Source organism: Ischnura elegans, chromosome 8 (genome assembly GCF_921293095.1).
Source record: "Ischnura elegans chromosome 8, ioIscEleg1.1, whole genome shotgun sequence".
NCBI lineage: Eukaryota > Metazoa > Arthropoda > Insecta > Odonata > Coenagrionidae > Ischnura > Ischnura elegans.
The window spans coordinates 42,459,971-42,485,078 of NC_060253.1; the positions used below are offsets into that span (position 1 = coordinate 42,459,971).

The window sequence follows — 25,108 nt, forward strand, 5'->3', positions numbered from 1 at the left end:
ACGTAGGTAATATTAAATAGAATGTTGGCGGGGAAATCTAATTGCGCCACTTTCTACCCACAAAATATATTATCCTTTCAGCTCTTATCCTGCAGTTTTTCTTCCTGATTTACTTCATGCCACCCACACTGTATGCTATATTTACCGTTGTACAACCTTATATTATAATCCCTTGGTTGCATTTTCTCCTTTCGATGCTGAAAGCTGACTAATAAATCCCAAAATATGGTTTTTCTCCAACATACGCTTACCTGAGCTTCACGGGACCTCAACTATGTGTTGCCTTAGTCAGCTACTAATGAAAATGACGCTATCTATTTTTACATATTATTTATTTACATACCAAAGAAAACAGCACCATGGCCTTTTACATTGAGCTATTTTCAACAGTTTTACAATTTTCATATTGCAATTGCTCACATTTTACATTCACGATGAACAATTCCCTGAATAGGAGCAACCTTTCCAGGTGGGACTCGAACCCGCGACCACTTGTTTGAAAGGCGAGGTCTTTTTTCCCTCTGCAAACGAGGTCGATTTTATTGTAATTGTATTGCCGATTTTATTTCAATGGTATTCCTTGTAAAAATCTTTTAGATTTTAGTGTTCAGCTAACGGAAATACAAATTTAATCTTTACTTATGTTCATCAAGAATTCTCACGAAATTCTCCTTATATTATGCGGCATAGAAAATATATATTCACTCGTAAATCGAAAATCGATCCGTTATTTTTCAGAAAAAATCCTTTAGCCAACGAAGTTATATATTTAATCATTATATTTTTGATGAATTCTCGGTGTTTTTCTTTACATGCAAGGCAGAGAGCGTTTTCGGGAAAATCTCAGGAATTTGCTTCAGTAACTGTGAGAACACCACTGGATAGATAGATGTCGGAGGATTCGGGGAATATGACAGCAGCGGACGGCCGCGGAGTACAGGTATGGGCAGAGACGGAATCGATACGGGCCCTGGGAGCGGGGGAAAGCAGGAGGCATGCGGGAAACGGGGCAACAGAGAGAGATTTAATCGCACGAATTACGACAATGACGGCGAAGCATTTTCCTCTGGGCCATCTGCGGACGAGGGAGAGGATGCCTTTTTGGAAGAGAAGTGGCACAGAGATAAAGGAGAGGGAGTCTGCCTTAATCCCTCGACCAAATTTTCTCCCCCAAAAAGTTGATTCGATCAATTTTTCCGGATTTATTTTTTCATCATTTTTAAATGTACCCGTACGCCTTTTCTGGGAGGAATGAATGCATCGTGAGAAATCTTGCCTGATTTTTTTGTTTTCCGGATTCCATTATGTTCACTGTTGAATGTTTAATATATTATTGCTCTCTCTCTTGATGAAAGCTTCTTTCTATTTTCATGTTCACGGATTATTTTGGCATATTCATCATTATACCCAAGTTAATTTCTATATTATTTTACTATTTAAATTTAATTTCGCTTTAACATGAAGACGGAACAACCTTATAGGCCACATCTTGAGACATGTCGAAAAAAATACATGGAAAAAGTAAAGAAGGATTTGAAAGAGAAGAAATACGTAGGTGTGAAAAGATTAGCTGATAGGAGAACTGAGTGGAGAGCTGCGTCAAACCAATCCTATGATTGTTGACCATTGATGATGATGATGATGCCATTTTAAATTAAAAACTTTGTAAATTTCACATGTGATTTTGCTAACGACCAGTTTCGCCGCTGTGCAACAACGTCTCCATTTTTTCTGATCAATTAGGCACCATATTAGGACCCGTTCCCTTTCATATTATATATTGTAGATTAGTTTAAAAGTTTTTAAATATTACAATGAAACAAAGTCATTTATTATAAATGGAATACAAACTATTGAGATAATAAAGATCCACATCTGCATAATGCCCTGTAAGCTGTATAAATAGGCATGTAGCCGGAAAGCCTGTAGCCTGTGTTAGATACACCACACAACAGCCGTCATTAAATAAGTAGGAAATTCACCTACGAATTTCCTCCTAGCATTTATTAAAGTTCTGTTGTGTTCGGGGAAAAACGATATCCTTTACCAATCCGTTCGGCTTAGTCCATTTAAACCCATTACAACCCAATCTTGCTTCTAAGTAACATCAAAAATGTATACATTTTCTGCTCTATTCTGGAAAGATTTCAACTACGTGTTCCTTTTTAGGGTAAACTTTTATGGTGAAAAATTAGCTACCACAGCAGTTATGATTGATTAGAAAAATTCCAATTTTAAAAATGAGAAGTCTTGAAAAAGTAATTTCTCCCAGAAGCAGTTCTGGGTTAGAAAGGGTTAATATACCGTTTTTGACGGACCTGGAAATATAATGATATAATTCTGTAGTAATAGTTCTGATATAATATTCTCCGTGTCGCCCTGAAAGATTCTTAATAGCTTAAACAACCACTTTTCTCTCTGTTTTCTAGCGGCTTCCAGTCTAATTCGTATAGTACCTGTCTTACGCTTTCTGGACTACGCAGTTAACAGTGTCTGTCGACTCGTGCGGCTTTCCTTTGTATTTTATTAAGTTAACGTTTGAAGTGTTTCTGCGCCGTTTCTGTTTTCCTGGAACCCGTATGGTCGCTGTATATTCAAGGTGTGGCCGGATGAGTGCGAAATAGCACCTCTCCTTTACCTTATCATCCCAAATTCTTCCCTCAACACATATGACGAATCCGTCTTCAGCGCACCGCCACAAGCACTTCTTATTTGCGTTCCATAAATTATTCTTGAAGTTACTGGTATTCATCCCAGGTATTTCACTACATCGGTCGCCTTTATGTTAACACCATGCACAAAATATACATTGGGATAGTTGGACGGCCTACGTAAGAAATGTACCGACATGCATTTGCTCAGATTAAGCTGTAGTCCCCCACTCTTGATTTAAGCATGAACGTTGTTCAAATCAGATGATAGAATTTGAAAGCCAGAGTCATCAAAATTTTAACGGAAGACGACAGCGTCGTCAGAAAATTACCAGATTTTCTTGCTAATTCGGTTATAGAGATCATTTTCGTATATAATCAACAAAAAGGGGCCTATTATGCTTCCTTGTGGGACACCTGATGTCACTCATCAGAGCTAAATCTGTGAAGAACTAGTTATTGCTTACAATTGCTTGGAAAGTCACGTATCCAGCTTACTTCTGTTTCGTTTAACTCCATATCTGTATTTTGAATGAAATATTTTCGAATGACCTCGAGTCGAAAGCCGTTCTTCTTATCTATAAATAATTAGTCTATTTGTCTTTTCGATTTACCAGATTTGGGAGCGTTGTGAAGAAAAAGCATGAACTTTGTTTCACATGATTTACCTTTCCGGAAGCTGTGCTGCAAACCACGTTGGCAATTTCGACTGCCCTTAATGTATCTACAGTAGAGTTGAAAACCGCAAGGAGGTTTTGATTTATTTTATTTATTATATTTATCCACTCAGGTTTGCTACAAATATGAACATGGAAAATTTAGGATCTTTTTTATTATTTTTTAAATTAAATTCATCAATGTTTACAATGTCGTTTAATTTGTGAAATAGCAGCGTGATTGGTTAATATTTTTAAGTGCATGAGATTGAAGTATATTTTATCGCATCGTTTCAGAGGGTAGCTTGTCCATTAATCACATAATGGTGTATGGCATATATTTAATCAAATGGTGTATGTTTCCTCAATAATAACTCTATGAAGGGCGGTTTATTCAAAATAGAGTTTTGGAAAATTTTGTTGAGAGCGTGCTGAGCTTACAAATTTCCACATTTTGAGTCATGAATCTCTCTGGAAGGCAATAAAATTTGATTGGCAAACTCTGAATAGTTGATGTTCCGTTGCCCGATCCTAAGTGAATGATATTTTCATGTTAATATTCCCGTTTTCAAACTGCCATGATCAAATGCAATTAAGAATGACGATCAGGAGGAATTCACCTTTACGAGCGCCCGTATTCATTCGAATTTATTCTGGAAGTGTGGGAACGCGTCTCGCGATGTCAGCAGTTCAAATATTCCCGTCGCCATTGCAAGAAACAGTCCGTTCACGGCCTGTTTATGGATTGTTTTTAATCCCATCACCGTAGAAGTGGTATCCACATCCGGCGTCGCCGCGATACTAATTAAGACCCTCTTGCGCCGACGAAAAGTCCGCGGTTGGTGTCCGGAACGCGGCGAACGGCAGTGTTATATTTTATGCCTCTTTCCCTCGAATTCGGCGGATTCTGGAATTTCTCCTGACTCCCTATTTTCTCGCTTCGGGCTTAGCTTTTTTATGCCTCCGAACTCTCAAAGAGACTTTCGTAATCGCCGTAACGAAAATATGAGGGAAGTGCAGGATTTTATTGGTTAGCGTTGCCTGCAGCTTTTGAGATCTCCCAATTCCATCGGTAATATATTGACATGAAGGAATTTCAATGTAAAGGAAATATTGTTAAAATCAGTATTTGCGTCCAGGTAATGCATCATGATAAACGTATCATGGGAGCACTATTCCGAGCATTTTAATTTAATCGTAGTTGGAAAAAATACGCCACATTATTTTATTGAAGATTGATTGATTTATATAAAAATTTTATTATGGCTTTGTTAACCAGGTTTTGTTGGAAGACTAAGAAATAGGCCAATAATCGTTACAGAAAATTATTTGTCCTCCACAAATATTTTTCAATACATATCACTGCATATGGTAGAGGCATTTTCTTCATAATGAACCATTTTAATACTAAGAGCACTGATTGATGATAATATGATTAATCAAGCTGAAATTATATTCCGATGTTCTAAACTCTGCTCTACGTTTTTAGCCATGGAGTTTATAAGGTTTATTTTACGGAAATTTATATGACGGGGTAAATTGAAATTTTATATATTTAATGAAGTTAAGGGTGTGCTAATGTACGTGGTTGCGTTCCATTAAATAAATTGATAAAGCAATTGATACCCTACCTGCATATTGACAATTGTGATATTTTTTAAATTTTGGAGGATATTTCTGAACTTTTACTTCCTCGCTAGTTTCCAAGCTCTTTATTTTAAATGCTTTTGATTACTTCGTAAATTTGAAATTATGATGCATGCTAGAAATACACAACGGAAACAGTACAAATGCATATTGTATTGTATTTTTTCAAAGTAGAATGTTACTTCCCCTTGCGGTGATAACAAATATTCAATATATATCCCAGGGAATTTCACCAAAATGTATGCAATTTATATAAACTCAGTGATATACTTAGATCTTTTAAAACAAGGCGTTCTGATCGAAATATTAAAATTATATTATTTTGTATTTTATATCTGGAGACAATTCTGTATTGAGATAAAGCGGTATAATATTTGTTTTTTACAATCGAGTCCAAAAAAGCTATTCGAGTGTTTTATTTCCAGACTTGGGGGTTAAAATGATGATAGGATATAAGGCTGTTATCTGTTTGGGCTATCTGAATAGCAGCTAAAATAGTTTCCGCATTTCATGGCACCGAAAGTTTGAGGCGTTCAGACACGCAGCAGCACCCCAGTGACATACTTGAGGGATTGTGGCATTGCATATGTGCCGCCAGAAATGTGCTCTTTATACTTACTTTTCGCAACGTCATTCCCCACGAGATGCAAGGTCATCTCAAAGTGATAGGAGCAAATTTGGATATTGCGCTGGTCATGGTAATACCTATTTCATTGCCACGCTGTCTTCCCTGACTACTTTCAAACTATCCTCTCCTCACATCTAAAAGAATTATCATTTTGTCCACATGCCTACATGCACACTTATATAGAGAAGTCTTTTTTTGGAGGAAGAAATTTAAAGTATTTTCTAAAGGGCTTTAATTTCCTAATGCGCCTAGAGATCGAAGTCAAATAAACTGAAAACCTGAAAAAGTACAATGAAAAATGAACAACATCGCAATGAATATGTAAGCTAATCAAGTAATCTGCCCTTGTTTGATTGAAAAATATTTACTAAGAAATACATTTTCAGGATGAGGCATGCACTTGTCGCAATTATATCCAAGTATCATCTCTTTTTGACACATAATCCCACGTGTCGACGATTTATTGGGGATAGAACCCTCATTTTGATCTAAAGCGACTATTGGAACTTCCATATTTTACACTTTCAAAGGCTAATATGGTGACAACTGTGGCTTATAATATCAGTATTAACTTTTAAAACGCATATCTGAGAAATTACCTGGGATGTGAATAAACAACGTTGAAACCCCATCTTTGTGGGAAAAGAAATGAATCACACGAATGTTTGGAATTGTGCGGGATAAATTACCGCAACTATTTTGTTTTATCAATCGATATCTCAACGAATGCTTTGCCTTAATCCTTCCATTTCAATTTGTGAATTCGATGGCGCTAAATCCTGCATTTTCTATGAAAAGCCATCCGATGTTACCGTCGTCCATTCGTTTCGAAAACTTCCTTTACTCGAAAACCATCGGGTGGACTGGGAGCACTTGTAAAATGACTTGACGAATAGGGAGGAGGCTCAAACCTCGGCCGATTCCTCGCCCACGTGTCGCAAGACCTAAATTGTGACCTACCCGCCACCGTGACATTATGAGTTGGCTGCGCCAAACAAGGTCGCCAAGTGCAGTTGTATCTTTTTTTATTCGTTGCGCTGCCTCTCCTCACCCTTGAGCCGCCGGAGTATTGCGTCGAAGAGAAATTAAGGGCTTCGGGTCGCGTGATGCTCGGGAGGAAAAATATCCCCCAGCTGTCGAGCGAAACATTTGTGGATTGTTTTTGATCTTTTTCGGCTTGTAAAAAATTACGATCGTCTATAAGGAATGTGCCCTAAATTCCCAAGAATATCAGGCACTCATGCATGATATGCTGGTCAACCTTTGCCTGTTATCCGCATGTCTTTTAAATTTCAAGTACGAATCGCAATTATATTCTATGCTCAAGAAAACACCCGCAGAACTTTTAATGCGTATTCGTATTCCCGGAACCGTTGAAATTCGCAAAAAAATCATCTTTTCAGTGATTTTATGTCTGAATGCTTTCAGATTAGCAAATTATGTGGCAATATTACGGTGAAATAAATGGCATCGTTCACTATTTTTTATAGCCGATTTGGGTTAATTTTGAAAATATATATATACTTGTAAATAATAATCGTTAGAAAAAGTGTTCTTTTCAATTTGCCTGTCATATATAATGTAAATGGTGAATTCTACGTTGGTTACAGGAACAAGCGGACAGGATCAAGGGGAGGATCTCTCCTCTAAGTATTCTCTCCTCTCCTGTATATATTCTACAAACGCAAAAAAAATTACCATTTTATCTTGTGTAAATTGAATACCTAAGAGGTGCTAAGGCCCCCCTATCCCCTTTCTGGATCCACCGCTGGTTACAAACTACGCTCTCTTTTTTCCGTTAGATTGTGTGCTCGTTTGCCTTTTTCAATAACCTTTACACGCTCAAAATACAAATCCTTCGCAGTTTTTGCACGAGAAGAAAGGGTTTTTATTACGTTCACATACCAGATATTCATTCACAATACACCAAGATCAACGCGTCATACCACTATACCCCACAATCGGATTGTCTACGCTACTCCTCCCTGAAGCTCGCGCAAGCTTAGACGTCCCATCCTTATTGCTTGGCTTCCTATTGATATCGATTCACGGCGGCACTCGTCACGGTAGCATCAAATCAAAATATATCCCTGCCTTTCAAAAAACCGTGTTTCATATTCAAAGGCATTTCTCGGCGGTGAATTCCACGCCGAACCAACATGCACGTTGCATGGGGAAGCACTTCGATAAGCATGCATCCGGTCGTGGTTTAGCTTCGTCTTTCTCCTTTGCCATCTTGAAGGGGAGGATAAAAGCGCCATATACTCGCTGTTTTACGCCCTCTTACTCGTGAGCGAGGAGGAGCATGATAGCACCGCGAGCTCATGAATTATTGACGTCGCTTTTTTATCGTTTTTCCTTTGTTTGTTCTCGCTCGCGGGCAAGAATATTTCAATAGGAAATTTCGCAAGACGGTCAGTAGGTGTGTTGTCGACCCAATACGCATTTAAATGGGTTTACGGAAGAAGTCACTCGCGTCTCAAAAGCTATAGCGTACCCATTATCACGGGAATGTAAGCTATATTAAGGAATTCCAACAGAAGTTTATATTAAGTTCAACCTAGTCAGGTGCAACGCGGTGTAAGTTCGACATATTGAATTGAACCGCCGTTGTGATAATTTTGGAATGTAAAGTAATAATCAGTGACGTACAGAGTAATATTTCACTTCTAAAAAAAATTAAGGGAAGTACGTTCCGGCACTGCTGATTTTGCCATGATGTCACTCATTAACAGTGAAGGAATCTATCTACAATCATCATCACGCTGCGGAAATTTTTGAAAAACAATAAAAATACGTCCAAATTGGCAACATAAATCAAGCTTCTTCGGGATGAACTGGGATCTACCGTATGTAGTTCCCGTGAGCACGATAACTCTGAGCTCATGAATTATTGACGCCGCTCTCTTTTCGTTTTTCTTTTGTTTATTCTCGCTCGCGGCTAAGGGGACTGCGTAGAAGAGACCCAATTCCATCCCATAAAAGGCTGATTTCTGTGGCTACTTCGTTCGCATTTTAATCAACTTTAAAAAATTTCCGCGGCGCGGTGGTGAGCGCAATCCATCCACTTTTGTCCAATACTTTGCAGTAAAGTATTTTAAATAGCAAGGATTAACATTTTAAAGTTATGAATTTGATAGATCACAGCACCATGGGTACAAATTTTTCTTAAAACCCCTAACTTTACGTTATTTCTCCGATAAACTCGGATCTTTTTTTCGTCAGAGGCGCGAGTGGCGACTTTTGTAAACCCATTTAAATGCGCGGTGGGTGAAAACACATTTACAGGCCGACTTGGGGATACTCTTTTGTAATATTCGTAATGGCAGCCAAGAGTATTTCAATAAAAAATTATACTTTTGGGTCACTGTGTATGTTGTCGACCCAACAGGCCACGAATATTACAAAAGATGATCCTGAAGCCGGCCTACAAATATGCTGTCACTCACCGAGCCGAAAATGGGTTTACAGAAGACGCCACTCGTGTCGCTGACAGACAAATTCAGTTTCACGGGAAATAAGGTATAATTAGGGTTGCCAACCATGAATTTTACATTCATAATGATGTGATTTATCCAATTTATATCTATTCGATGCTATTCCTCGCAATTACTAACAAAATACTGCAAAATATTCGATAAAAGTGGATCGCATTGCACTCATCATCGCGCCGCGGGTATTTTTGAAAGCCGATTAAAATGCGACCGATGTGTAAACAGAAATCAGTCTGCTGTGGGAAGGGATTGAGCCTCCTCTATGCAGTACCCTTGCAACAGGAATTAAAATGGGTTTGCAGAATGCACCGATCGCGTTTCAGACAGCGTAGCGATCATATTCACCCGGGGAAAACGCTATATTACAGGATGCCAACCGAAACTATGTATTATTAATATATCAAATCCATAACTTTTAAAAACTCGGCAGTGTGAATTTTCGATTGCTAGTACTAAAATTAAAAGGATCGTTATACAAATACGTATTTGATCTACTACCGGATGAATATGCGTAAAAAGGAAAAAATATTATTTTCAAAAGGTTAAAATATGGTTTTTTGAATGTGATGATATTCAATTTTTATTTCAAAATATACATAAAATTACTTTACATCATGTAAATTTAAAGTAAATCTGTAAAATAAGTCTGCTGTATGCTTAATGCTGAAAACATTTGCATCGTGTATACCACTATAATATTTCATTCTTTTTCTTATAAATATTTGGGCGGTATTCAAATAGTCGGACACAAGTTTCGATCTTGAGCTTAAAACCTAAAGCTTCCCTACTTATGTGCCGTTCTAATAATTGTGGATGTTTGGGAGAATTAAAATTATTATCATAAAAACCATCAATGCGCTTCGAGCATTAGCAAAAACCAATCAAAATACACTCATTAATCGGGTGGCTTCCTATTATTTTTTATTGCCTAAATCGTAAGGTTATTACTCCTGGAGTACGTCCTTCACGCTTTTAGATTTTTAAATGGCGATATCTATTTTTCGCGGTTAAATGAAAAGTGAAAATTTTCAAGCGCGCGAAAACGCGACGGGTAAGTATGAATGCCAGGAAAACTCCGTGTGACGTCGTTCTGGTTCTCGCTGCCGCAACTGAGGTGACCTTGGGACGAGGCTCTGAGCGCTGATACGACACAGGATGCTAGGAGGTAGCAGAGTACCATGCTAGCTGGTAGCGCTTGGCTAAAATAAGGATTATTAATACCTTATCAAACGAACAAAACTTTCCGACCTTAGCCAGTTTTAATAGGTGATTATTAAGAGATGTTTCCCTGAGCTCTGCGCCTCATGCATTAGTAACCTCAGACGATGTAAATCTCCTATCTACTCGTATAGAAACTAGGTCCCTGTGACGTCACGTGGGGTGGCATCGCATGGGTGCCAATTTGACGTTTTTCAAATGAGGATAAAATTGACCCTTGCCATTCGTCTAAACCGGTATTTCTAAAACCAAATAATTTGTATATTATGAATACACTAATGGTGGGTAACGAATTGCAATCAATGCCTTTCGTTTTCTTTGATGAAGGAAACTACCCTATTGGCAACATAAATCAAGCGGATGGACTGGGATCTATCCTATGTAGTCCCCGTGAGCACGATAACTCTGAGCTCATGAATTATTTACGCCACTTTATTTTCGTTTTTCTTTTGTTTGTTCCCACCCGCGGCCATGACTCAAGGACGGTTGAATGCAGCCGATGAAGGCTTCCATTCTTCCTTTTCCCCCGAGCTTTTGTTTTCTTCCTCCTTGTCCGGTCAAGGCGTAAACTCCCTTGCTAAAATCCATTTCTTTGTACCCAACCACTATCACTCGCTACTCTTCCTAGCCTCGTTTGTATACCCTATGCAAATTCACGGTGCTCAAGTGGAGAAACATGCAGGCTTCCCTCGGACTTGGTGCATTATTAATCAAGGGAACGTGGTCAAGTGAACCTGTTGTCATCACTGAGAATTCGTTATGGCTAGTTTTGTTTTCTGAATTTTGGTAGTATGCTCTGCTCGTAGTTACATGAATTATTTTCTCATTCAGACTTCAAGTTGTGAGAGCTCACATTATAGTTTATATTAATCATAATTAATTCATTTATTTGTGAATTGTAAACTTCCCTCCATCCGAATTTATTTGGTGCAGTATTTAAGTTTCAATTAAAAGTATCGTTTTCTAGTACTCAATGTAAAATATATTTAATTTTACTAATTATTCATTGATATAAAATCATGAAGATTACGAGGAGTAAGTAATTTTCTACACCACATCTTTCGATATCTTGTGAAACGTTTCTTTTCATTCCAATAAATAATATTTTTACCTCTCAGGGCCACTTTAATGTGAAACTTCTGTTTAACTGTGTTAAGTTATGATTTAGCTGAGTTTTTATTCACACCATTTACTCTAAAAAGTAAGGTGCATTGGCTGGAGTTTCCCATCATATAGCTCTCCCAGTTTTCATGATTATGACAGGACTGCACTTTTTTTCCATAGTGACGGCATTGCCTCAAAATGTTTGCAAATCCCAATTTACTATGTCACAGCTCTCCAAAGATAATAACGGTAGTATGCAAAAAAAATTACAATGTTCATCCGACCTGCAATTTTCTCTTCATCGTTTATAAGGGAAAAGGTATTATTAAACGCATAATTTACATACTCTTTGAAATAGCTTTCATAATAAATAGAAATGGGAAAAATATTCTATAAGCGATGCCTATTCTCTGGCTCTATAAAAATCTAATCCTTGCTGATAAAATGTAATTCTTAGTTGTAAATGTGTAGAACCATGCATGTGAAAATTAGAATTGTCAGTGAGACATTTTTACTCCATCTTTGGTATTGACTGTATAGAAAAGTCTGCGTTTGTGATGTTAAACACATGTACCATCTACTATACGTCATTATACCTCTTCTTTTGTAGGGACGATTAAAATTAAGACTAAAGTCCTGATAATTAAGGGATTTGAGAAAATTGTTTCCTCGTTTTTTACCAATAAAAAAAGGCTGTCGGTTTGGGTAAGGTGAAGTGAGCCGGTTATTTAATAATATTTGTCGCTTCCAGCTAGGCTTTGGACGCTTATAAACAAAGAAAGAAGGAAATTATATTAACAGGAAATCACCCAGTTATTTATCTTACATTGTTTATAAAAAAAATTATTGTGAGACATTTTTGCGCCACTAATGCCTTGGTATATTTCCTATAAACCTAAATTTTTACATTCTTTCATATTCGCCGGTAGAGGGATTTTTATACCGTTTCCATTTAAAGTGAGCCATGCATATATAAGCTTCCTAGTGTCTTATCCTCGTTTTTTCTTCCTTCCTTTTGCAGATTCATTGGAGCTACACCTTTTACTTTCCAATGGATGATATGTCTATCTTCTAGCCAAAAAGAGCTGGGCACAAGCTAAGGAATTTCATCTAAGCTTTTCCAGTCATAGTTGAAGTAGTGAGACTCTTTGTATCTGAGAGCACGGCAGATAACATCATCCGGTAAAGGTAGAGTAATTCTTTCTTCCTTGTTACATCTATAATAATTCTAGCTTGTCGAAGAGGAACATTATGTGCATCATTTACTATTGTTTTCGATTATATTGTGGCATTAGATTATGGTTACGGGAGCAATACCAGAGCCCGTAATTCCATTATGTTTTTACTATCCATAGAAAGATATCTTCAGGCTATTACCTAAGCTATTTCCCTGTTTAGTGGGAGTTCTATGAGATTCCGTAAAATGTGATAAAAAGGATGTCGATATATCCTATCCCATCCTTTAGTTAAAATTCATATTTTCTTGTATTTTCTAATTCATGCGTGAATAGATTTGAATCGTATTATTATAAAGTCTTAAAAATAAAAATTTTATATTTGTAATATCTACGCTCCATATTTCATAATCCTACGTGCATATATATGAATTGTAAGAATATTAATTCTTCGACATAGTTAGCACACCGACTTAAAATCCCGCCGACTGCTATTCTGTTCACCTCAACTCTTTCTAATGCTTGAAGTATCCTTTTCGCCGTGTTAGGTCTCATGTCAGCTCAGCTGACCTCCGAGACAATGCCCAACCAATACCACTTTCTTTCGCGGCCTCTCCCAGCACGGCCGAGCCCAACCCAACTCCCAACAGCTCCCGAGGGCATAACGCCTCCCAAACGGGATTCCGTTTTTCATTTGTCTGGTTTTTATTCCGCCTCGATTCGAGCGCCGCACCGCAGAACGGATGCCAGTCACGATTCCCTTTTACCTATTTTCGGGAGCAAACCACCTTAGTCCCGCCGCCCTCCCGCCTTATACGGCCAGTCGATGCAGCTGAATGGTTTTTTTTTCTTCTGACCAGAAAGAGGAGAAAGCGGGTCGCCGTCATCAGTGAGCCTTTTTGCGGAAGGCTTTTATTTCCCGGGAGAATGGACGGTGAATGGGTGTTTAGGAGAAGGGATGGGGGAGAGAAAAAAAAACCGATGGGATGTGAAAAGGAAAGGGAATGTAAGGGAAGAGGATTTCAAGGTGTCCACCAATGGGAAGGAAGGAACTCTTTTTTCCTCTTCCGTCATTACACCTTTGCTTCGAACCCATGTCCTTTATAATATTCTCATTTTTGGGAATAGGAGGTTAGGTGGAAACAGATTAATTGGTTTTCATGCCTTTTATTGGTTTTTCTGCCCTTCTATTTTCCAATATCCCATTCTTTGAAGAGGATATTTCATTAGTGATACATTTAAGGCTAGGATAAGGTCCCTTTCCTGGCTTATGGTGGGAATGGAATTAGGAACGTGCGTAGTAAGAAATTTCGTAGTTACCAGGCCGTCAGAAAATTCTAAAATAACATTAATTATTCATATCGTTAGAAAAGTCTTCAATATTATGTGTTACTTACTGTAGTAGACAGCCGGTATTATTTTTTTCACCCTGTGAATATATTTATGCATCTTAAATTGGAACTTTTTTCTGAGCGCCTATAAAAATTCAAAATTGGCAATTTAGAATAAGGATAAAGTAGGAGGGAAAACAGGTCGAATATGAAAAGAAAAGGGAATGTTGGGAAGAGGATTTCAGGATGTCGAGCAAGGGGAAGTAGGGAACATTTTTTTTCTCCTTTCATCACTGCTCTTTGGCTTCGAACCAATGTTCTGAAATATATTCTCATTTTTGGGAGAAAGAGGTTTGGTGGGAACAGATTAATAGGTTTTCATGCCCTTCGGTGTTATCTGCTCTTCATTATTCCATTCTTTGAAGAAAATATTTAATTAGAAATTCTGGTAAAGCTAAGTTGCTGTATGTTTCGCGGTTGATGGTTTTATGGTGTCAAATATGAATGTTTATTTCGTAATTATCAGGCCGTGAGAAAATGATCATAAATATTACATTTATTATTCATGTTATCTGGTAATTCATTGATAGCTTCATTAAATGAAAACGAGAATTGACAATCTTTCCGCATATTTATTTGATAATACATGACGCGTTTCGAACTTTAGGTCATTTTCAAGTGCAATGTCATTTGTGTCAACACCAATGTCATTTGCCATATCTCTTTTTCATTAAATTAGGATGTAATTCACAACATATCGCCTGTCTCAGTTACTAAAAATGATAGCATTTGTTAATTACTACCGCCGCACGGTGGATTTTCTTAATGCTCTATGAATATCTTCAATTCATCTTAAATTCGAATCGTTTTTGAGTGTCTATAAAAATTTGAAAATGTCAATTGAGAACTAGAATGAGGTATTGGGTGAAAACAGTTCGAATGTGAAAAGGAAAAAGAATGAGGGGGAAGAGGTCATCAGGATGTCGTTTATTGGGAGAAAGAGGAAACACGGAAACAGACGAATCCCTTTTTATGTCTCGAGGTATCCTCTGTCCTTCATTATCCCTTTATTTGAAGAGAATTTTTCATTACAGATACTATTAAGGCTATGCTTTGGTGCGTCTGGTAGCCAATAACTGGGCGATATCAATTTGAACCATTGAGTGTGCTGTTATCAGATCGTCGTAAAAATTCGTAGATATCATTTGTATCTCATTGAAAGTTTTTCTTTATGCTCGATTAATTCATTCTACACCTTCAATTCAAACCGTTTTATGAAGGTCTATCTGTATGTCAAATTACGGGAAAGCCAATCAAGAGGATAACGATCGTATGACGGTCTTTAATGTGAAGATGCATTATCTCGGGAGTTCTATACAATATCGTAATGACGTCCATTGCTCATTTTTATCACGGCTTTAGTTCCCAATCATTTTGAAATATCTATTCTCAAGCACAATTTTCACATCCACTAGTAGAACTCAATTGGTTTGGTGAATGGTGATGCCGATATGACCATATGTATTTTGGAGGAATAGAAAATAGTGATTCGAGGTAGTATTTATTTGAAATTTGTCATGGAAACAAATGTTGAAAACTTAATAAGACTATGTTGAAATAATATTGGTCATCATAATCATTTGTACTATCATAACATGACTGAATGATGCTACGCCAGTTGTTTGCCATAAAAAAAACCTATTCTTCCATTCCAGAACCTAAAATATTGACATAAAAACTTCGGTAGAGGCAGTCCTAGTTCAAATACGGAGAAAATCGTTACAACGTTGCGTAATGTGTTTGGTCATGGAAAAAGAGGGCGCATAGCCTTGGAAAGATAGAACACGGGGAAAATGGATGACACAAGTTTGCAATTCCGGAACTATTAGTACACAACTTTATAATGTCCTTGGCGAGACATATTTTGGGTCCAAAACACCGTTTTAAGCGTCTCAGAGTTATAATGCTGAATATCTCTTGGCCATACTTTCAAAAATAATTGTTCTATCTCCAAAAAAAATCTCTTCGTCGTCGCATGAGGACGGCGTTCACTGCAGCTGGTAGAACAAACTTTTTTTTCTGAAAAATGATACTTAGCAGCGCTCTTTCGTGTGGAAAATATAGTATTTTTTTTCATTAAATGTCTCTGAATTGAATGCATAGTGTATAAGGAGAAGAAATATAAAATATTCGATAGTATTCCTATCATCCACTCTCAGCGCCTGTTGGAGAGATTACTGTTCTAACCGTAATTGTCATTAAGCAATAATATCCTGATTTTCAAAGCCATAGCTATACAGTAAAAAAGGTTTCTAATGTAGTCCGTTATAAAAAATGAGATTAAACTTATGTTTTCTTGAAGAATGCTGCAGCAACCTTATTTTATGTAAAATCTACTTATTTATGCCTACTTAACTCTGCTCGTTACGACGGTGAACATTACTATAATGATTTCAATGGTTTCATCTCAAATTATGCATCAATCATTTTTACATTTTAAGGTCTTTTGAAAGGTATTATTAGGATCGAGATGGGTTCTTATCACTAAGGAAGACAGCAATGAATTATTATTCATTGCTGTCTTCCTTAGTGATAAGAAGTGTTCTTTCTTCAAATAATGGCTATGCTCATTAGATTTTAGCTGCATTAAGTTGCTGTAAAATATTAAACGTTTTCTTGAATTTTTCTACCCTTACGTTAGCAGAAATAATTCTAGTTAGCGATGTTTTAGGCCTTACAGTAAGAAAATCTGGGCTGATATTTTTCCTTGAACAGTGTAGTAGCAAGGTTTCTCAACGCCAGCTGCATAGGACCTCCTTCAGTTATGCTTCCTTGAAAGCAGAGCTAGAAAGGTAAAGAAAAGAATAGGTTGACGGAGACCTTTCTTGATGATGAGCACCGCATCCATCGCTCATAATGGTACGTGTGTCCTTCGCATATTTTCGCTATCCCTTCTTTCTCGCTAATGGATCGGAGACAGCGCTGTGGCTTGTCTTTCTCTACCTACCTCCTTTAAGTAAGGTTGCTCTGGTACGATTACCGTAAAGCGTAAATATTTAAATAAAAGGGAGGGATAAATAAATGAAAATGAATGTTTCTGTGGTAAATTGCCTCTTTAATACCTCTTAAAGTGATATTTTCTTCGATTAATGAACTACATTTTGCCTCTGATGTAAGGTTTGCGGAAATATTTGGTGGATATTCTTAGTATTGATGAAACGAAACATTACTCACTTTTTCAATCAATTTATTTCCTCATTACATGCTATAATGCACTTTATAATGAAACGCGTCGTGTGCAAACATAATTGAGCAATTTCTCTTTTTAATAACTATACTTTTCGCGAATTTATTCCCGAAATAATATAAGTGTGAAAAATATTTGTGTTTTATCACATATCATTAGCAAATTTAATGCTCATTGCCTTGGTGACTTAATTTTTGCACTTCTAAATGGTAAAACATGTATCTGATTCTTGTACGTAAATCGCAAAAAAAGTCCCTTCTGCTGCGAAAAACTAACCCTGAATACATATCAATGAATATAATAAATATCATTGTGATTGTTCTTATTTTTTTGTTTGTACTTAAAGCTGCTTCCTTTTTTCCCTCCCTGACAATGGGCTAGTAAGATCGGATTGTTTTCCTCAAAAGCTTTGTAAACAATTCTTAGTTCACATGTGTATACAACAAAACCTTTTCCATTCCCAGCATCTTTTCAATGACTCTCTGCTGGTACTGGACTAGTGACGTGGACAGGCATTCTAACATACGATTTTATAGACGGAATTTCAGGCGTGATTCAAATTTAACAAATATGATTTTCTGGACTATAAATTCAAGATACGCCTGAATGGAATGATTTTTTGAGATACTGCTTTGCGGCTAGGAGTGTTGTTTTTATGCTAGCAATGGAAACCAAAGTAAATTTAATTTATTAATGTATTGAAAGAACAGAGAGGTGGCACTTTTCCACGGGTTTATTATTAAAAATACGACGATTTTACTCGATAATGACCGTCAGGTACTTATAATTGTACTTGATAATGACCTGACGGTCGAAACGTGTTGTACCTTCAATAATATACCTGTGGAAAAGTGCCATCTCTCTGTTCTGTCAATACTAATAGGATGTCCCCTATATCTCGACTGCTTCTGTTACATTTAAATTTATTGAAATGAATGTGGCCGCTTGTGCAGTAATTTTACCGAGTAAGACTTCTAATCAATGCCCTATAACTCATGCCGGAGTGAGGCTTCTCGTAATGGATTGGAGGGCGTGCTTTTTCGCATCCTTTGCTGTCTCCTCCCGAGTGCGGATTCCCTCGTGTGAAACACGCAACGCCGATCGATACAGTGCGTGCTGCAGGAAGCAAGAGAGAGGACGACGATGAAAAACACGATGTAGTATTGAATTGAACGATTTGGCCGTGTTTCGCCGCTCTCCGGGACGGCGTCATCGCCGTTTTGCATAAGACGCGGCAGCCACGGGAGTCCATGATAAAAACTGCAAATGGTAATTTTCACGCTTAAATTTAAACTCCACTATCGACCATGATTTCGACATTTTACGTCAATTTCAAGGCCTTAAGAGGTCTTGAAAACTCATACTATGAAAGCAAAAGTCTTGGTAAAAACCTTGATGTCTCTGAAAAATCATTGAATGTCACATTCAAGACCTTGAAAATAACATAGAAACCATGGTCGATAGTGGAGTTTTATATTAAAGTCTGGGAACAATAACCATTTGTAGTTTTTATCGTGGGTATATCGCATTCCCACCAAGTTAACGCAGAAACGATTTTAACTGTTAATAAGCTACGGGAGGAATGCATGGGAGAGAACATTAAAGAAATTCTCCCGAGGAGGGCCAAGAGAATACGACGAAAGACAGAATCGAGGTACGACAAAAAAATCATAGAATCGACCCTTTCCAAAGACGTCTGTAAAACATGGGAAAAATTGCTGAAACTTTAAGTTTTCTATCTATTGCAGTGTTATGTCCCACCTTTATGCCTCTACTCTTTGGGGGCGTTTGGGAATTTAAAAAATCCACCAAACTCATTGTGACAGCCATTAGTATTAGTAGTATGTACCTTGAAAAAGTCAGAAAACATGGAAGCCAAGAACTGTATAGTTTTCCTAGGAATCATTATAAGTAGGTTATATTTTATCGAAATAAACGAATACTCGCAATATTTCCACAGCTTAGTTGGCGCATCACACATGAAATGGGTTTCATAAAAAAACCTTAATGCTTGGAGATTTTCTTAGTTCTTTACCCAACACTTTTTCACCCCAGGTCTGCTTTTGAATTGAATGACCTGACGAAAATTCATTTCTTGTAGATACGTTACTTTCATTTCAGAATTTCCAAATTGCGGGCTTCACAGTTAACTATCTACAATTCATTAGCTTCAGGTTTTGTCCTTATCTTAACTTGGGTTTTTAGAATTACAGTTTACATATTGTACGTGATCATTTTGATTTTCAAAACTACTTTTGCGCCCCTTGAATGTCGAGAGTGGATAACACGCCACACTCTATAGACACGCTTAAGTTTGTGGCGTGTATATTTAGCCCCAAAATAATTCCATGAATCCTACACACTCTAAATACTACACGAAATTCACGAAAAGACCTGATTTTGAAATCAACTCAGCAAAATGGCATCATCCCTTAAAGTCATATTCTCCATTTCGGTTTATTTCGGCGAATATTTCCTGATCACTTCTCGAAGTCGCTGCCTACCTAACTCAGGGACAGCATTAATTTCGAGAATCTCTCGCCTCCTTCCGAACACTCTGGGCTTTTGCCAATGCTTCGAATTTATTCCGACCGAATATCTCGCGGCGTATTATTCCCGCGGGCTCCCTCATTCCTCACGTAAATGGATTCCCGCATGCTTCCCTGGGCACACACATACAAACGCACATGTCGTCCAATATGGCGCCGCCCGTCGCATATCTCTCTCTCTCTTTTTCTCTCTCCGTCCTCGGGGTCTCCTCCAACCCATAATTCAAAAGGTGCCCTTGAGACCATTCCCTTCTCCATCCATTCAAAAACCTCTCTGAGAAGGTCTCCATCATGAAACTTAATTTGTGCGATTCCCTTCAAATCCGTCACCCAATTCCTTGATCATACATTTAGCCTCGGGTACTAAATGATGCGATTTGAAAAATATCAATCACAACCCTTTCATATTACGATACCTCCACTGTATAAGCGTTCAACAATCGCTTACAGAATCAAATACGCTCATCTAGATACCCTTTATAGTACTAGATGAGCGGATTTGATTCAGTGGGCGATTGTTGAGCGTTTATGCAGTAGAGATATCGATTAGTTGTCACGTGGAAAAATTCCCTGCACTGGGAATCAAACCACGGACTTATGGATCTCTAAGGACCCCATAGTGAAATTTAGCTAGCATAACTCCTTCCAAATCCGTCATCCAATTCCTTGATATACAGCCTCGGGTACTAAATGGAACGATTTTAAGAATATCAATCACTGCTTTTTTACATTATTAGTCGATTTGACATGCGTTAATAACTATTTTTACATCACTACAATCATAAAGTAGTAGTTAAATGAAAAGTACCGTGAACTGGAATTCGAATTCACGGATTTTTGTCTTTCTAGACTACTACCTATTTACCCAGGCAATCTAGGTTCTTTCATTCCAATGGAAATTTACAAACCGGGATAGCGTAAAGGTCGGTACATTGCTGAGGAAATCCAAATATCCGTGGAACGATAATTGGTTCTTCGGGAATGTTTCCCAAGGAAATTAATTAATTCTTTTCGTTCATGCTGCATATTTGAAATATACGGCACTATTGTAACGGTTTAAAACATTATAAGCAGCATAAGGGGAGAACTATACCCAGTTGTGATCATGGAATTTCATTAAAGCATCATAAATTTTGTGATTTTATTCAAATCTGTTACCCAATTTTTTCTGATAATATGTATGCAGTATAAGGGCCTAAATGGTTCGATTTGAAAAATATCAATCGCTGCTACCTTATATATAGTTGCCCTGTGAAATGATATCAGGACTAAGAAGCGAACCACAGGCCTTTCGAATAAGTTCAACCGGTTCAGGAAATATTTATGGATAGTTCGGCATATTGACGTGAAAGGAAGTTGAACTTTTCTAAAATAATTGAATGCGCACGACGCGTTACGGCTCACAGAGTGCTGTCTTGTAGCAGGTGATGGCTCCGTGAGCCGAAACCCGTCGTACGCATCTAATAATTGTGGAAATGTGTGGTTACGTTTCATTTCTTTGCGGAACTTTGCCTTTCCAGGCTACTGCTTATTTCGCTACGCTATCGAGATACTTTGATTGCCATGGGAATTTACTATTTTGGGATACAAACAACATGGATAGTATAATGCTCTGTACATTTCTGAGGAAATTCAAAGATTTGTGTAACGATAATCGGTTCTTCGGGAATGTTTCCAAAGGAAACTAATGAATCCTTTTCGTTCATGCGACAGATTTGAAATTTACCTCTCTAGCGTAACAGTTAAAAAGGTTTATAAGAAGTATTAGGGGAACACAATATAGTAATTTTTGGTTATGGTAAAGTTTTATTTGATAATTTAGTATTATAGCAGGTATACTATAGTGCAAGCCACAATTCCTTCATAGATATTAATTATCCTTTCTTATCCATAGAAGTTATTGAGTACTTTTTATCCAGGAAACTTTCTTATTTTATATTGAAACACCTTTAGCATTTCAATGAACTTGACAAGTAGCTTTAATAATTGTCATAAATCTTTTTATAGCTTCTAAAAATAATTTGACTTTGTGCTATAATATTACTTTTCATACCAAAGCATTTTGTAAAATTTAAAAGTTAAAACTCCCGATTAAATATGTGACTATGAATTCCAAGTCTCTTGTTATCTGTCTAAAATCGAGCCCTAATTCCGCCAAAGAAAGTTATTTTTAACCTCAAAAATCTATGCAAAAGATTTGGACTAATGACATATGGTATAAACTTCCCTGCAACTGGAATTCGACTGTAAATTCAAGACGGCTTCAAATTTCAGAGCTCCCTTATTCTGCGGTAAGTCATTTTGGCACTGGAAATTTGTTACTTAGCTGCTGATAATGGATGTTGGAAAGAAGATCGTAAATTTGTCTCTGCTCTCTTTCATATTCGGCCTTCGTATTCGGAAAGATTCAAAAGTGTAGGCCGCTTAACTTTTTTCTCCCCAAGCAATGGACCCTCATAAATCAAAGGTAGACATTAATTAGACTCCGCCAAAAAACTTTGGTCTTTCCTAAGCATCATTTTCCTCCATTCCCATATCTCTCCACCCATACTTAATATCTCTTGCTCCTTGGGAATAACTCTCCACTGTGAGATATTGCTAGAACAGGCATGACATCGGTTTTGTTTTCAAAGTGGCTTCCAGCATTTCCAGGACTACTTTTTCCCTCTGATTCCAGCAAGCAATGATCATTTTTTCAAACCTTGCAGCTATTTTGGATAAGAAAGCTCGTAATGGGCATCAACACGTCAGACATAGCTGAAAAAAATCTTTATCATGTATACAAGCCATCACGTTTTTCCTAAGACATTATCTTTATTTCATCATTTCATAATTGTACACGAGGGCCGTTTTTTTTCAAGTTCCGATGGGCCATGAAAAGAAGATTAAATAATTGATTACAAATTATTTCATGGCTAAACATTGAGTACTTTTATGGCATCTTTTCGATATAATCGCCTCGGTGATTGGGGAATTGGTCGTGGCTGGTCGCGGCACTAGGTCGGCATTGTACGGTGGGTGATCAAAAGTGTCCCATAGAAATTCCTCAAGGAGCAGTTGGGCTGCATCAGCGCTGAGATGACGGGCGTTGTCATGGATCAGAACACTTCCAGATGTGAGCATGTTTCTTCTTTTGTTTAGAATGGAAATGGACGAAAATTTTCACCCTGAACAGCTGCATTAACCTTAAAATTCTCTTTCTTCGGCATAAAAGTCGAGACTAGTCAATGCTGAAGCCATTCGGCGAGTTTTTTAGCTGTCAATCCGCAGTGCACATTTGGCGGGAGAATTAATTGAGGTAGTATAGTAAAAGAGATTGCTTCTAACCTTAAACTAACAAGTCATGGTCAGAAATAATTTTTTCGTGTGGTGCGGAGGACGCGCATTTGTCCTATCCGCGCAGTACCGGTCTAACGCATGTATGGTGTTTTTGCTGAGCTATGGGAGGCTGAAAAAAAATGGCCATTTGTACATTTGTGTTTTTAGAAAATCGTTGTCATCCAGTGTATCTGACTATTTTAAGTAGCCCTTGCTGTACATTTTGTTTGTGATAATTTTTCAATCAGTGCAAAAATACATAAAATTGCTACGTTAGTGGACATATACCTATTAATTACCTATTAATTACCTATAATTATACCTATTAATTAATGACTTTAAATTCAATTAATGCCAGTTGATTCTAAAAATGGTTTCTTATTAGCCTCATCTTATTGTTCATCAATTATTTGTGTCGTATAGTCTAATTTGGCTGGTGTGATTTCACATGCTGTATTTATTTCAATGAGTTATTTTAGAGCGTAAATTATTTTTTCGAATTTAATTTGCATGATTTTAATAACTAATATTTTTCTCGAATTATCAATGGCTTTAAGCCGTGCAGTGGAGGTAGTATATTTTCTCTTCCGAATGCCGCGTAAGGAATAGGCCTAAACTTATGGCAGCTTATGTATCTGACGATGTAAGAAGGGCATGAAATGGAATGAAAATCTGAAAAATAACTTAAATTTAGTTATTATATTCCAAATATTTCTGAAAAATAAGGATTTCTTACATTACTATATTTAATGATTTCATTGTTGAGTAAAAATTGTAATAAATTACGTAAATCGTTCTTCATTAAGTCCTTCGCTGAGATAGAATAATTTTTATTATAAACCAATAGAAGTTCAATAACCCGTCAGCGCCCAATTTTTTTAAATCACACATCGTTCAAATTTATAAAATAAGATACAAATGAGCTCAACACAATGAACACAATCCAAGCTGACTGAATAATAGAGGAAACCTTCTACGAAGTATGTGCACCGAAATTTAAGCTTAAATTCACATATTATATACATTGCAGGAGTATTGGCTCGGCAATGTACTGGGTGCCATATGGCACCCGTGGGCGTTGACGAGTGTAGGTTATAAGATAATTCCAAGAACTTATACAAGGTACCATTAGTACCATTTTGTTGTTCCTAAAATAGTCAGTTGCTATCATGAAGCATAAAATTAAAGGTTTTTAATGATTACTTTAGCTGTGAAAACAAATGTAGCTGAAAAATGTGAATTAAGGGAATTAACGCAAAAGGGATTATTTTCAGGCAACCAATTCTTCAGGAGCTCAACAAAAGTGAGCTATAATTTCATGAAATATTTAAAATAAAGACCACCATTTTATAGCATTACTGGAGATACTGAATATTCTTGCCGTTTATAACCGAGATATCTGCAAGCATTGAAGGATTTCCCAGGGCAAGACCCAACCGAATTTTATCATCTGTGGGTCAAAAGAACTTTAAACCAACTGGGAATGCTATGATATGGGTCGAATCTTTGAGCCACGTTCTCCCGGAAAAAATTCCCTGTGGCGTCTCTCTTATTTGCATGCAATGAGTCCTTACGTGCCTTGGAAAAGAAAGGCTCCCCCCTGGAGAGCAAAGTCGAAGGCAGGAATGAAAATAGTTCCACGGCAAGACCATTCTTACTGAGCCCGTTAGGGCATAGAGGACTCACCCCACGGCAGGAATTAGCATTTAAATTCCCTAGCGTGACAACTGAATGAAGTTTCATCATGTACACTCTTTGCCTAAGGCAAATGAGGTAATTTTAGGTATACAAATTCATGGACCTCTGCCACAGTTTCAGTATTTTGCGACACGTATGTTTTGATTTCAAAACGGGCCGTTTCAAGGATTACTAGTCATTTGATTTGAATGAATCATAATTATACCGGGCGCGTATCACTTTTGCCCAAAAAAATAAATTTTGCAAAAACTTATGAGTTATGTCTTAAGTCATTGATCAAATTATAATAATTAAGAGGTTAGAATATGATAAAATGAGTCACTTTTAAGTTGAAATTATCAATATACGACTTAAAATATATGCAAAATCTCATATTCTTACTATGAGAAAAC

At 37.2% G+C, this 25,108-nt stretch overlaps 1 protein-coding gene across 1 annotated transcript in view; it reads left to right on the plus strand.

Moving 5' to 3' along the window:
- LOC124163505 (regulating synaptic membrane exocytosis protein 1) overlaps nucleotides 1–25,108 on the plus strand; it is a 444,545-nt gene that overhangs the window by 125,729 nt on the left and 293,708 nt on the right. The window contains exon 3 of the mRNA XM_046540458.1: nucleotides 12,420–12,586. The gene's annotated coding sequence lies outside the window, so the exon portion shown is untranslated. The remainder of the gene's footprint in view (nucleotides 1–12,419; nucleotides 12,587–25,108) is intronic.